This window comes from Cynocephalus volans, chromosome 5 (genome assembly GCF_027409185.1).
Source record: "Cynocephalus volans isolate mCynVol1 chromosome 5, mCynVol1.pri, whole genome shotgun sequence".
In the NCBI taxonomy this organism is placed as follows: domain Eukaryota; kingdom Metazoa; phylum Chordata; class Mammalia; order Dermoptera; family Cynocephalidae; genus Cynocephalus; species Cynocephalus volans.
This window is the reverse complement of record NC_084464.1, coordinates 111,569,377-111,583,445: the sequence shown is the minus strand read 5'-3', so window position 1 is coordinate 111,583,445 and position 14,069 is coordinate 111,569,377. Positions and strand designations below refer to the sequence as shown.

At 41.3% G+C, this 14,069-nt stretch overlaps 1 pseudogene; it reads right to left on the bottom strand.

Annotated features, from left to right (window-relative positions):
* LOC134379124 (uncharacterized) overlaps nucleotides 1-14,069 on the bottom strand; it is a 153,272-nt pseudogene that overhangs the window by 68,490 nt on the left and 70,713 nt on the right.

Below are 14,069 nucleotides of genomic sequence, written 5' to 3'. Positions count from 1 at the left end.
GAATATCTGTCTTTCTCTGTCATAGTGAAAAGATATCAAGACGATACAGCATCCTGATTTATAGACATTTCTCTGCAAAGACCTTGCCTCTCTGACAACTCATCATCTTATCATTCTAAGCAATGGTAACCTTTGTTAGAATAGTGAGAGCAATTCTATGCTTCTCAATTGAACATAGTTATGGAAAATGCACAGAGGCCTATGATCCCTCTTCCTTGTTAACTTACCCTCTTTACAGTCTGAAAAACATACAGAGAAAAAAGAGGGAAGGAAGGGAAGAGAAAGAGGAAAGAGTAGAGGAAAGGAGAAGAGAGGAGAGAAGAGGTTAAAATTAGGGACTGTTGACCCTCCTTCATAGACTGGAGTATATTGGAAGGAGATGAGACTTCTCAGGGTCCACACAAAGTCTTCGTACAAGGTCTTAGAAAACAAAACACACACTAGTCACACTGAGAGTTTAGGCTCCTTCAATCCCATAATACAAGGGCACTTCAAAAAGTTCATGGCGTGGAAAGATTTGTATTATCTTTCAATTCTATTTTTCCCTGAATTTTTGAAGTACCCTCATACTATATTATCAATTGACTTAAAAGAGGCCACCTTTGTTATTTTACACAATAGTCTTCCCCCCACCCCAGGTACAATACCTTTTGGCAGCCTGAAATCTTTCTGAAGAATGAGTACGGGTGTCTGGGACTTTTAGAGTCGGGGCTAACAGCAAGCTCTCTGGGCCAGTCACAATTCTGGAATTTCTTCTTCTGGTTGGACCCATTCCACGATGATTTCGCAGATCTGAACTTAGTTCCTAAAATATTGTAAACCACAAAGTGAATTACATTTGCTGGATGTGTAAGTCCTGCAGTGCAGGCTGCAAAATTATCTCACAGCTACAACTGACTCCAAACACATGTAAATGCCTGAGCACATGGAAGGGGAAGAGTGAAAGGAAGAGAAAGGGGGAGGGGAGGAGAGGGGAGGGGAAGGGAAGGAAGGGAGAGAGAGACCACTTTGCACAGCGAAGTGGGGAGGCACTAAGACTGGCTATCCAGAATAAAGTGCAGCTATCTCTAAGTGCTCTGAGAAAATGCTCCATTCTACAAAGTGGCTAGTTGGAGTACTCTGTACAGAGCGGCCTCTCGAGAAGTACTGCTGATGGATTTCACGGCTGCAAGATCTGGGAAATTCCCTCAGGGCACCTATATATATGCTGCCAGGCACAGTGTAATGATGAAGGAGAGAGGGGGAGAGAGGGAAGGGAGAAGAGGGAGGGAAGGGGAAGGAGGGAGAGGTGAGGAAGAAAAAAAGGGAAATCCATATTTTCTTTCTTTTTTTTTGACCAGTAAGGGGATTGCAGCCCTGGGCACCACGCTCAGCCAGTGTGCGCATCAGCCATCCCTATACAGGATCCGAACCCGCGGCCTCGGAGCTACCAACACCGCACTCTCCCGAGTGAGCCATGGGGCCGGCCCGAAATCCGTGTTTTCTAATATCCCAGCTCCATTTGTTATGATGGACATGATGGATGCAAGTCTTTTATATTTTTCTAAACTGCTAACTAAAGAAAAAGTTTAAGGCTTCAAAGGAAAGACCATTCTTTAAGAATCTGTATCAGAATTACTGAAGGAGACATCAAAAGAGTGGCAAAAAGAAAAAAATCCTAGGTAAAAAATACAAAGTTCCCAACGTGTTCTTCTCGGGAGAGGCTTGGCGTCCTGTCTCCTGGAAACAGGAGCGGCTCCCAGGGCAGGAGACGGGGCAGGTGCGGGGCAGGTGTGGGGCAAGCACAGGCTCTGCCGCCAGGCCTGGCTGCGGGCACTCAGCTGTGGGCTTGGACCTTTTCCTTAAGCTCAGAACTCGTTTCCTCACCTAGAAAAAGGAGGTAATGCCCCCCATCTTACAGGGCTGCGAGAGGACTCCATGAGCCCACGTATTTCCAGCACCTGGCTCCCTGCCTGTCTGGACCATAGAAGCTGCTGAATTAAAGCCTAACTGCCTGACCCGCTCACCTGCACGTTCCATCCCAGCCATGCCCAACTTTCATCTCTATCCTCAGTTGCTTCCTCTTTTTCAGCCCCTTCCTACAAATGTGTTCACATCTTTTGTGTTCCTTTAGTCCTCCTCACCCTCACGTTTATTCCCCAATGCTGACCGAACTTCTTAAAAAGCTGCTATGGACTGAATATTTGTATCCTTCCAAAATTCATATGTTTAAGTTCTAACCCCCAATGGGATGGTATCTGGAAATGGGGCCTTTAGAAGGTAATAAAGGCTAAATGAGGACATAAGGGCAAGGCCCTAGTCTGATAGGGCTCGTGTCTTTATAAGAGGAGGAAGAGACATCAGAACTCTCCCTCACTTGCGTCCCCCCAACCCCAGTCTCCCACCCCTAATGTGAGGACACCACAGAAGACGGCCATCTGCAAACCAGAAAGAGAGCCCTCACCAGAAACCAACCATGCTAACCTTGATCTGAGACTCCCAGCCTCCAGAACTGTGATAAAACAAATTTCTATTGTTTAAACTGCTTAGTCTGTGGTAGTTTTCTGTGGCAGCCCAAGAATACTAATACAAGGGCAATAGATGCACACTCTTTCTATACTGCTATCAGCCTCTTGCTCCTTAATTCTGGTACTCGAGCTTTCACTCTGACCCTATCAGTAGAACTGCTCTCTCAGAGTCAGCAATTAACTTTTGTGCATGTCAGATTGCCTCATTTTTATCCCTACCTTTCTGGTTTTTCCTCTACATTCAAATCTATCAAATTGATTCTTCTTTTTGAAATAATAGCTTTATTGTGGCATAACTGACATTCAATAAATAACACATTTAAAGTGTGCCATTAGATAAGTTTTGACATATGCATTCAACTGTGAAGCCATTACCACAAACATTACCACAAAGCCATAGCCATCCTTCCCACCCTGCCCCTTTCCTCAAAGCAACCACTGCTCCACTTTCTGCAACTATAGATTAGATGTATTTCCTGAACTTGCATATAAATGGAGTCATGCATTATGCACTTTTTTGCCTGGCTTCATCCACATTATTGTGAATATCAAGTGTCCATTTCTTTGTATTGTTGAGTAGTAATCCATTGTACAATTGGCCCTCTGCACCTGTAGATTTTGAATCCATGGGCCAAAAATATCTGGGGGAAAATAAAACCCCAATACAATATTTTTTTAAAAATACAAATAAAAACTATATATTATAACAACTATTTATATAGCATTTACATTGTATTAGGTATTATAAGTAATCTAGAGACAATTTGAAGTATGTGGAAGGATGTGTGTAGATTACATGCAAATACTACACCATTTTATAGGAGGAACTTGTCATTCCTAGATTTCAGTATCTGCAGGGGTCCTGCAGCCAATCCCCTATGGATACTGAAGGACTACTGTATGGATACATCACAATTTGTTTATCCAGTCACCTGTTGATGGACATTTGGGTTCTTTCCAGGTCTTGGATATTACAAGTAAAGCTGCTATAAACGTGTGTACAAATCTTTGTATGAACATGTGCTTTCATTTCTCTTGGTTAAATACCTGGGAGAGGAATGGTTGAATCATATGGTAGGTATGTGTTTAACTTTTTGAGAAACTGCCAAACTGTTTTCCAAGGTGCTCACAGCATTTTGTATTCCCAGCAGCAGTGTATGAGAGTCTCAGACCCTCCACCTCCTTGCCAACACTCGAGATGGTCAGTCTCCTAAATTTCACACATTCTAAGTGGGTTCCTCAGTGGGGTTTTAACTTGTATTTTTCTAATGACTAATGATGTGGAACATCTTTTCATGCTTATATGTCATTCATACATCTTTGGTGACTTGCTCCTTCTTGACACACGCCCTTCCTTTGGCTTTGGTGGCAGTGCTCACTTTTGTTCTCTCTCTCTCTATCTTTGTCTCTCTCTTTCCTTCCTCCCTTTCTTTTCTCCCTTCCTCCTGCCCCCTTTCTTTTTTCTTTTTTTAAAGATGACTGGTAAGGGGATCTCAACCCTTGGCTTGGTGTTGTCAACACCACGCTCAGCCAGTGAGCCAACCGGCCATCACTATATGGGATCCGAACCGGTAGCCTTGGTGTTATCAGCACCGCCCTCTCCCGAGCCACGGGCCAGCCCCTTCTTGCCCCCTTTCACTGTCTCCATCATTTATTCCTCCTTATTATGTCACCATCCCTCTTCTTATTCCATACTTGTAAGAGAAGCCATATATATGTGAGTGTGTGTGTGTATATAAATATGCATATGTATATATATTCTCACAAGAGATAAATATAAAATAAACATATACATATATATTTTCACAGTATACAGTTTAATGAAGAAGTAATCACAACATGTACTTTGGCCAAATTAAAAGAGCTGTGAACACTTCCTAGAAGATGTAATGACTGAGTTGAATCTTGGAGGATGAGTAGCATCCTCTAGGCAAAAATAAAAGTAAAATGGGAGAATGGGATGTAGTAAGGTAAAGATAAAATATTCTGGGAAAACGTAAGTAGGAGTGTGGAGACATGAAATAGCACAAAATGTTCAGGGCACTTCAAACAAAGTGATAGAGGGCTGGGGTCAGGCAGTGAAAGTCTTGCGTGCCTAGATAGAGTGAGTTTTGCTCTTTGGGCTACAAAGAGCACTGAAGGGTTTTAATAAAGTAGGCATGGTTGCTCTGGTCACTGTGGAGAATAGATTTGGTTGGGAGCAGAATTAGTGGTGCAAGGCGTGGACCCAGAGGCCACTTAGAAAGCCATTACAACCACACAAGGAAGGCCATTAGAACCATACAAGTGAGATAATGAGAGTTTGAACTATGGCAGTGGGGATGGAGAGGAGGGGGCATATTCAATCTATATTTAGAATGAAATATTGGCAAGAGGTAGGGATTGATTGGTCCAAGATAAGGAAGCAAGAGAGTTGAGGACAATACCCAGGTTTTGGACCCGACTGCTCTGATGGTGTTTCCTTAACTAAGAATGGAAATACCATAGGACCAGATGGGAGAAGGATGAATTGTCTTTTGGACATGCTGAGTTGGGGTGCTTGTCTAGGAGGCATTTAGAGACTCTAGTTTGGGGCCTAGGAGAGAGGTCCCCTGAAGAGATACAGATTTCAAAGTTGACCGTAAATTGGAGGTTTTAAACCTCAAGAGTTAATGAGATCATCTAGGGAAGGCATGAACGGGGAGAAAAGGAGTTCTGGAGAGAGGAAACCGGGGAAACACCACCATGTAAGAGATGGGTGCAGAAGGGAGCCTCCAGCTCAGGAATCGAGAAGGAACAATTAAAGCAGTAGAAGTGATCCAGGAGAGAGAGGAGTCAGAGAAGCTGAGGAAGAAGAGTCTCAAGGACAAGAGACAAGGGGTCAACAGCGTTAAATGGAGGAAAGAAGTCAAGTAAAGTGCCTGCAGTGTCCCCTGGATTTAACAGTTAGGAGGTCATTGCTGACTCTTTCAGGGATGTGGTGGAAGAGGAAGCTAGACTATAGTGAATGGGGGTTGGGAAATAGAGACAGAAAATTGAAGACTATCCTCTCAATAAACCTGAATGAGAAGAAAAGGTCACAATTAGGGTTCTGACCAGAGAGGAACATGGGATCCAGATAAGCTTTCTAGAGAGGATGAAAACAGTTCATTCTGCCCACAAGTGGGAAGTGGAAAGTACCCATAAGTGGAAAGAGATAATAGAGGGAAAGGTTGAAAGTGCAGTAGAGAAAGATGTCCCATGAAGCAACGTCTCAGAAGAGATGGGAGCAAAGGGATGAAGAGCGTTGGTGGGAAGGGTTGAACTTGACTGAGACGAGGAACACTTCACATTCTGAGGGTGGAGGGAAGGATGGTCGCAGGTGTAAGATAAGTTTAAAGGGTGAGAAGTGGAGGGAGGCAACCTGCCAGGGATCTTCAACCGTGTCCGCTGACTCATTCCTTGGTTTTGCCCCAAGCCTGTGTGGTGCGTGCATCCCAACAATGCTGCTGACACCCATCCCTCCCACTCATCCCCACTGCTGCCCACCCCCCACCCCCGGCTCAAAACTTCACCACTTCTTGCCTTTTGGTCTCTCTAACTTATCCATCTCCCCTTCAACCTGTCAAACACAGTGAAACTTCCTGATGAGAATTTCAGATCAGGCCCTCCCTTCACTCAAAAACCTTTCGGCATTTTCTATCTCTGTTAAGTATGAATTCAACAATCACTCAACAAATAGTACTTACTAAATACCAGGCAGACACAAAGACAAATACAGGGGAAGTTCTCACAGGCAGTATAACGTGGAAAACATTACAACCAAAGAACAAATGATTCCATATGTTGAAAATACAGTAACTAGTGATCTGAGAAATTAGGAAAAGCCTCCCTAGGGAGATGATATCTGAGCTGGGTCTTTCAGGGCATCCACTTTACAGTCCTAGCCCACCTTTCCAGGCTATTACCCTAATGCCTCCCTATCCCTTCCTGTGCTGCAGGTCTTTCCAGGCTCTTCCTCTCACACCTCCCCACCCCTGTCCTGTGCTCCTGTCCAGTGTCTTTCAACACGTGCTCTTTGGGTGGATCTCAGGAGATGACTCATAAGCCCTCAACCTTCACAGCCCCACTTATATCTGTCTTTTATATTGGTATTCTTCTTAAGATTAAACTAATTGAATAAAGAACCCTATTTGTCAATTATGTATGAAAACCACAGGGGGTCGTCAAGCCTGGCTCTTCACGTTTTCCTGGTCCCCATCTGTCCTTTCGTGCTTCCATGCCTGAGTATCTGGGGGCTCTTCCCTCTACTCAGAATGATCACTTGGTCATCTCTCCCTCCCTAAAAACTCATCCTTTAGGTTTCCCAAATTCCCCCTCTCTGTGCTGCCCTTCCTTGTTCCCCAGATGTGACTGCTCCTTTCTTTAAAATCCTTCGTGGCTTATTAAACCTCTCTTATGCCTTGTATTTGAGCCACTTGTGACCCTGTCCCCCTTACGCACACTGGCCAATAAGTTCCTCAGAAGTAGGAATTGCACCTCAGTGTTATCTGATGAGCCTAAATTATAGTAGGCACTGACACAATTTGGGGGGTTGAATTTTTAAAAATCAATTTAACTCACTCTTCCTATTTTCACTGCAGTATTTAATTTCTATGGGAATTAGTATTTGGTGATGGAGCAGGGATTGAGCATTCTTGCCATACCCATAAATTTGTACTCTCCTATTAATATGAAGAGTAGAAAAGAATAAATTAAATAGAGGTAGATAAATGAGACAAAGGGTAAATGTGGTGAGCTGAAGAGAATGTATGAACTCTAAAGAATGTTTAAGACTGTCTGGAAAGTTGATTTCTTAAAACCACATCTAATTTTATACTCAAGTTACATGCACTGGCATACACACAAGAGAGAACTATGTAGCTTTAAAAAAGAATAGGGAAAAATCTCTATGAACTGATTTGGAATGATTTCTAGGATATGCAGCTAAGTAAACAAAGTTGAAAATAGCATATATAAATAAGATCCAAAACCCTTTCATGATAAAAACATTCAACAAACTAGAAATAGAAGGGAGTATCCTTGACCTGGTAAAAGGCATATACAAAAAAACCCATAGCTAGTATCATACTTAATGGTGAGATTAAAAGTTTTCTCCCTAAGTTCAGGAAAAAGACAATAATATCCACTCTCACCATTTCTATTCAACCTTATACTGGAGGCACTAGCAGGGCAATGAGGCAAGAAAAAGAAATAAACGTGTCCAGATTGAAAAGGAAGAAGTAAAACTATCTCTACTTATAGATGACATGACCTTGTGTATCCTAATATACAAGATAGAAAATCCTAAGGAATACACACACACATACACACAGACTACTGAACTAACAAACCAGTTTAGTAAATTTGCAGGATCCAACATAGATATACAAAAATCAACTGTATTTCCATACACTAGTAATAAACACTTCGAAAATTAAATTGAGAAAAATTCCATTTATAATCATATCGAAAGAATAAGATACTTTGGGATTATTTAACAAAAGAAATACCATTTTTTTTTTTTGCAGAAATTGACCAGACAATGCTAAAATTCACATGAAAATGCAGGGGACCCAAAATAGGTAAAGCAGTCTTGAAAAAGAAGAATGAAGTTGGAGGACTCATACTTTCTAATTCCAAAATTTACTACAAAGCTACAGTAATCAAAACATAGTGGTACTGACATAAAAATAGACATGTAGGTCAAAGGAATAGAACTGAGAGTCTAGAAAAAAAAAAAAACTCTTACAGTTATGGTCCACTGATTTTTGACAAGGGTTCCAGGACAATATGATGGGGAAAGATGAGTCTTTTCAACAAATGGTGCTGGAACAGCTGAGTAGCCACATGCAAAATAATGAAGTTAGACCACTACTTCTGACTATATACAAAACTTAAGTATAAGTGGACCATAGACCTAAATGTAAGAGCTAAAACTATAAAACTCTAGAAGAAAACACAGAAGTAAATCATTGTGACTTTGGATTAGGCAATGTTTTCTTAAATAATGACACCAAAAGAACAAGGGACAAAAGAAAGAATAGATGAATGGGACTCATAAGACAATCCACAGAATGGGAGAAAATATTTGCAAATCATATATCTTATAAGGGTATTCAGAATATGTAAAGAACTCTTACAATTCATCAATAAAAAAACCAAAAAATCAAATTTTATAAAGAGACAGAGGATTTAAATAGACATTTCTTTAAAGAAGACATACAAATGGCCAAATAAGTACATAAAAAGATGCTCAATGTCTTAGTAATTAGGTAAACACAAACCAAAAACAAAATGAGATACGACTTTACTCCTACTAGGACAGTTAAAATAAAAAAGACAGACAATAAGAAGCATTGGCAAAAATGTAGACATCGTAATAATCATACATCGTCAATGGGAGTGTAATTTGGTGCAGCTACTTTGGAAAACAATTTGTCAGTTCTTCAAAACGTGAAACATAAAGTTGCCGTATAACCTAGCAATTCTATTCCTAGATAGATAAAGATACTTCAAAACGTTCACAGAAAAATTGAATTAAAGATAATATGAATCTTTCCACGAACATTTTGAAGTATCCTTGTATACCCAGAAAATTAAAAACATATGTCTTGACAAAAACCTGTACACAAATGTTCATAGGAGCATTATTCTGAATAACCAAAAAGTAAAAACAACACATTGTATGATAAACAAAATATGATATATCCATATAATAGAATATTCTTCAGCACTAAAAAGGAATGAAGTACTGATATATACTGCAACATGAATAAACTTGGAAAACTTTGCTAAGTGAAAAAAGCCAGACACAAAAGGCCACATGTTGCATGATTCCATTTATGTGAAGTATCCATAATAGGCAGCTCTTTAGAGACAGGAAGTAGGTTGGTGTTTGCTAGGGACTGAGGGGAAGGGGGGTTGGGGAGTGGCTGCTAATGGATACAGGGTTTCTTTAAGGAGTGATCAAAATATTTTTGTATTAGATAGTGGTGGTGGTTACACAATCTTGTGAATATACTAAAAATCACTGAATTATACACTTTAAATGGGGTACATTTTATGTTATGTGAATTACATTTCAATAACCAAAACAAAACAAAAACTCAGAAAACAAAAAATCTAGGGAAAAAAAGGATCAAATGTATCTGTTTACTTTTACAAAAGAATTATGGGAAGGATAAACCAGAAAACATTGGAATCATCTACCTACAAAAGGGTAAGGGCTGGGGAACAAGATATTTCCTCCTGGATGGTTCTAGACAGTTAATCATAGCGTTACACACAAAGGAAAGACTATTAGCAAATCACTGAAGATTAAGAGACCCAGTAAGAATTTGGTCATACATTGATTTATAAATAGGAAAGAAGGAATGGAAGGAAAGAGATAAAAAGGAAAGAAGATAAAAAGATAGGAAAGAGGAAGAAAGGGAGAGAAGGAGTTAGGGAGGGAGGTAGAAGGGGAGAAAGGAAGGAAGGAAGGGGCAGCCAGACCCTGGCTGGCAGTAGCATGCCTCTATCTTCTCTATCATACAGGCTGACCTTGACATCAACAGGACAGCCCCCTCCAGGGGTGTGATAGAAGGACGCCTGCTGGAAAGCCACCATCAAAGCATTTTTCTGAGCAGCTTGGCATGCAAGGGTCACTTGCATGTTTTCCACTCCTGAATGAAACAAGAGCTAAAAAAGAAAATGTGAAAAGTATTGGGAATTTCTCCCATAAAGAAAGAGGTAAGTTGAGGGTTGAGATCACTACTTATGCACAATGTAAATATATGAATCAAACTGCTGGGATCCTTGCTACTGAGTATACGGTCTCTCCCTAAGCAGCATTTCATCCCCGGAAGGCAGCCTCCAGGCCTGATTCGTTCTGCAGCTGAACATCATCATGTTTCCCCACTGGTCAGGAAAGGATGAGCAGGCTCTGGTGGACCAGCAGAGATGTGCTCAGTGCAGTGGCAGGCTCTTGGAAGCCAAGATTAGACCAATGTTTTTAAAAAAAATACACACATAGAAGCAAAGAAATCCAAGTGGCTGGGGAAAAAAATAGCACCAGGGTTAAAAATATCAGATAAAAGCTCCAATAACAAGTTTATATTTTAAAAGCCTAAGGCAAAGATGGTTGACTATATGCGACTCTCTTTAGTATCTAACGGAGGTTACGGTGAGTGGTGTTGCAGTCTCTACGGTTCAAACGGGGCCAATGTGCACATCAGATGAGGCAAGGCCATAGGTAGTGTATATGAAGTTGGAAGTTTTTCTTGTATATGTGAGCCAAATTTGTATGAATTAAATATTACATTTTTTAAAGGTGTACAGGAGCAAATTGCTCTATTTTACTTTAGCTTCTTTTTAAAAAAAATAATTTACCTTAAGTATGGCTTCCTTTGTGTAAAAACTCAATTTGCCAAGTTGGTTATCATCCACCTCGGAGACGGCTAAGACAAGAGAAGCAGAAGAATACCTGCAAAAAGAAATACAAAGTTGCTCTGATATAACATACCACTAATCAAGAGATGCACATTTTGATGGGACAGAATGGCATGTGAATTGATCTGGAATGTCAGTGGTAAGAGCAAGTGCAGCTTTTATACAAGACTTGTTATTTCCACCAAAAGAATGTTCAGGCTCTGAGGTCTTCTCAGTCCTTATTGGACTTGATCTCTCTGCAGTCTGCTTGGTGTGGCCACCCCATAGTGTTTGAAATTCTTTTCTCGTGGTCACCACTACACTGTTATCGCCTGTTTTTACCTTCCCGATCACACCTGTTCAGGATCCCACGCTAACTTCCTCCTTTGAACACCCCCTAAGTATTATTGAACTCTCCTCCCCTCTGTTGTTTCAACAATCATGTAAGTATTCTTTGCAGCCACCTTTCCACCTTGGGACACATCCTTTGTCCATAACTTTGAGCCTTTGTCAAGTAATTTAATATCTATCAATCTTTGTTTCCTCATCCATAAATGGGAATATCACCTATCTCATAGGGTTATAGCAAATATTAAGTAAGATAATATGCATGAATGTGTTTTTTAAAATGTAAGTCACTGTACTCATATTTGGTATGTGTTGTTGGTATAATGGCACTCCAAAGTGGCAACTTTAAGAAATTAACATACATAAAATGAACACAAACTCAAGTCACGAGGTCTTTGGACGTCCAAACTTTCCTCTAGTAATTTGAAGGGGTCCCCTTACCTTGCAGCATCTCTGAGTTATCGTTAGGAGGACCAATCACCTGTTGACCAGACCACAGAGCTTTCAGGCAGTTTGTGCTGACTGCTGAATTCCCACTGAACAAAGATTGTGCCCTACTTTCACAGCAGTGTAAAATACCAGCCCCAGCAGGAGGCCCTTTAGGAGCTACAAAATAGCTTGGTTCCAGACATTTCTTTTTGCCAGTTGGAGACCTAGCCTCACCCAAGGCCCAATCACACTTTCTGCCTTGGCTTCTGTGAGATATATTTGCATCCTTACAGTAAATTCTGTTTTTGGTTTAGCTAGCTTGACAGGATACAGTAGGGGAGATTTTGCCTCCAGAGGATATTTGGCAATGTCTGAAGACATCTTTGATTGTCAGAAACGATGGGATGGGGGGGATAAGGGAGTGGGTATTGGGGTGTTACTGGCATCTAGTGGGTAGAAGTCAGGAATGCTGCTAAACAACCTAAGAAACACAGAATAGTCCCCAGTAACAAAGACTTACCTAATGCCAAATTTCAGCAGAGCCAAGGTTGAGAAATCCTGGGATACTGTATTCTATCATCCTAACCCCCTTTATTCCAGCCCATGAGTCGTTTCACACATCAGAGTTAAATTTCGAGCAGTGATCCACATTATCAAAACAAAGGTGACTTTCCCTCTTTGGGTCAACTTTGCCTTCCTGGGGTGGAGCCAGTACCAGAAATCTCCAGGGACAGAGCTGGGACCCTGGGGGAAAAGGCAGACTGGAGAGAAGGAAAAAAGAGGGAGACAGAAGTTTCTCCTCCACACATATCAAAGCCTGACTCAGTGTGAGGAAAAAGAAAGCTTCCTTCCACTGACTGAGGAGATTCACTATCTGTCACTAGCAAGAGTGTTTTCTTTTAAGGAAAGGGCTGAGCCTAAGGGGCATGAGAGAGAGGTTCCACTGGCTTGAGCTGGCTGCCGTCACTAGCCAACAAAAGAGCCTGACTGGAATATTGCCTACATGTTAGATTTGTACACCATGTTATAGTTTTAATGACGCAGAGACTCAGAAAACTCAAGTGACTTCTTCCTGGTCCAAGGGAAAGTGAGAGAAGAGACCTGGGCTTCTGGTCCATGGCTCTTCCCCCTTATACCTCTTTTTACTGGGAAGCAACATGTTCTGCCTAGGAAGCTGCCGAGCCTGTGAGTTCATCTCATTTGAGATCTCTGACCTGGTTTTTTCATTTCCAGTTACTCAGTGTTTCATTTCTCAGTTAATCAGAAAATCCAATTATCCCCCTAGACTGAGATCTTATTTTTTCTCCTCTTATAAGAAAAAGAAAAAATCGGTGTAATGGCAAATAGAATATAAGGGAGAGAATTTAGAAATGTGATTGCACTGTGTATCTAATGGCGACAGAAATTATTTTTCACTGGTTATTCATTCTACTAGTACGTTATCTTCACTTTGACCTCCTCCAAGGCTCACCTGTCTACCCGACCACTTCCTCCAGCACAGAGGTTATAAAGACAGGAGGTGGTTGGCCCACTTCATTCTTGTGTGATGCCAATTCAAAGTGAACAGGCCTCAGATGCAACTGGAACTCTCCAAAACCCATCTCCTATACCAATTCCTTATAGAGCCTAAAAAAAATAAAATAAAGTAAAAGGAACCAAAGACATTTAGAATACTTGTTAATGTTTTCTCCTAAAAGGAAAATAAGTCGTAAGAAAACCAAAACACCCAAATCTGAATAAGCAATAAAATTCAAACAAGAGTAAGCCAAGTACTGTGTAAAATGAATGAGTCACAAAGGTCTTGTGTTCTGCTTTTTCTGTGATAGTTACAGACAGCAGAATATAGTTAAAGTAGAAGGAGACACGCTTGGGTACTTCCTCAACTCTCATTCCTTGCAAGCTGGCTTCTGTCCTCAGAGGCCTCATGAGGTCACCAAGGCTGCCCTCAATACAATGCTCACCATCTTCTCTAGGGCTCTTCACAGCTGGCCTCTCAGTCCTCTCCTTGAAGAACATCTTTGTTCTCCTGGATCCGGGATCTCCATGCTCCTGCCTCATGACCACTCTCTCTGTCTTCACTGGCTTCTCTTTATTTTTAAATTCTGGTGTTTCCTGGGGTTCCAAACCTGGTCCTCTTCTCCTCTACTACATCCCTGTCCTGGGGGAGTCTGTCCAACCCTAGGCCCTAAGACTACCCCCTCATGGAGCATCTATGACCCTCCTTTCTGTCCTGACTTGACTCTGAGCTCCAGTCCCATGTTTCGACAGCTTGCAGCACGGCTGCATTCAGATGTCTCTCTGGCATCTCAGGTATGTCTAGAATGCTTTCCCCTTACTCTTGTCCCCCCATTCTAACACATTTCTCCATCTTGAGAA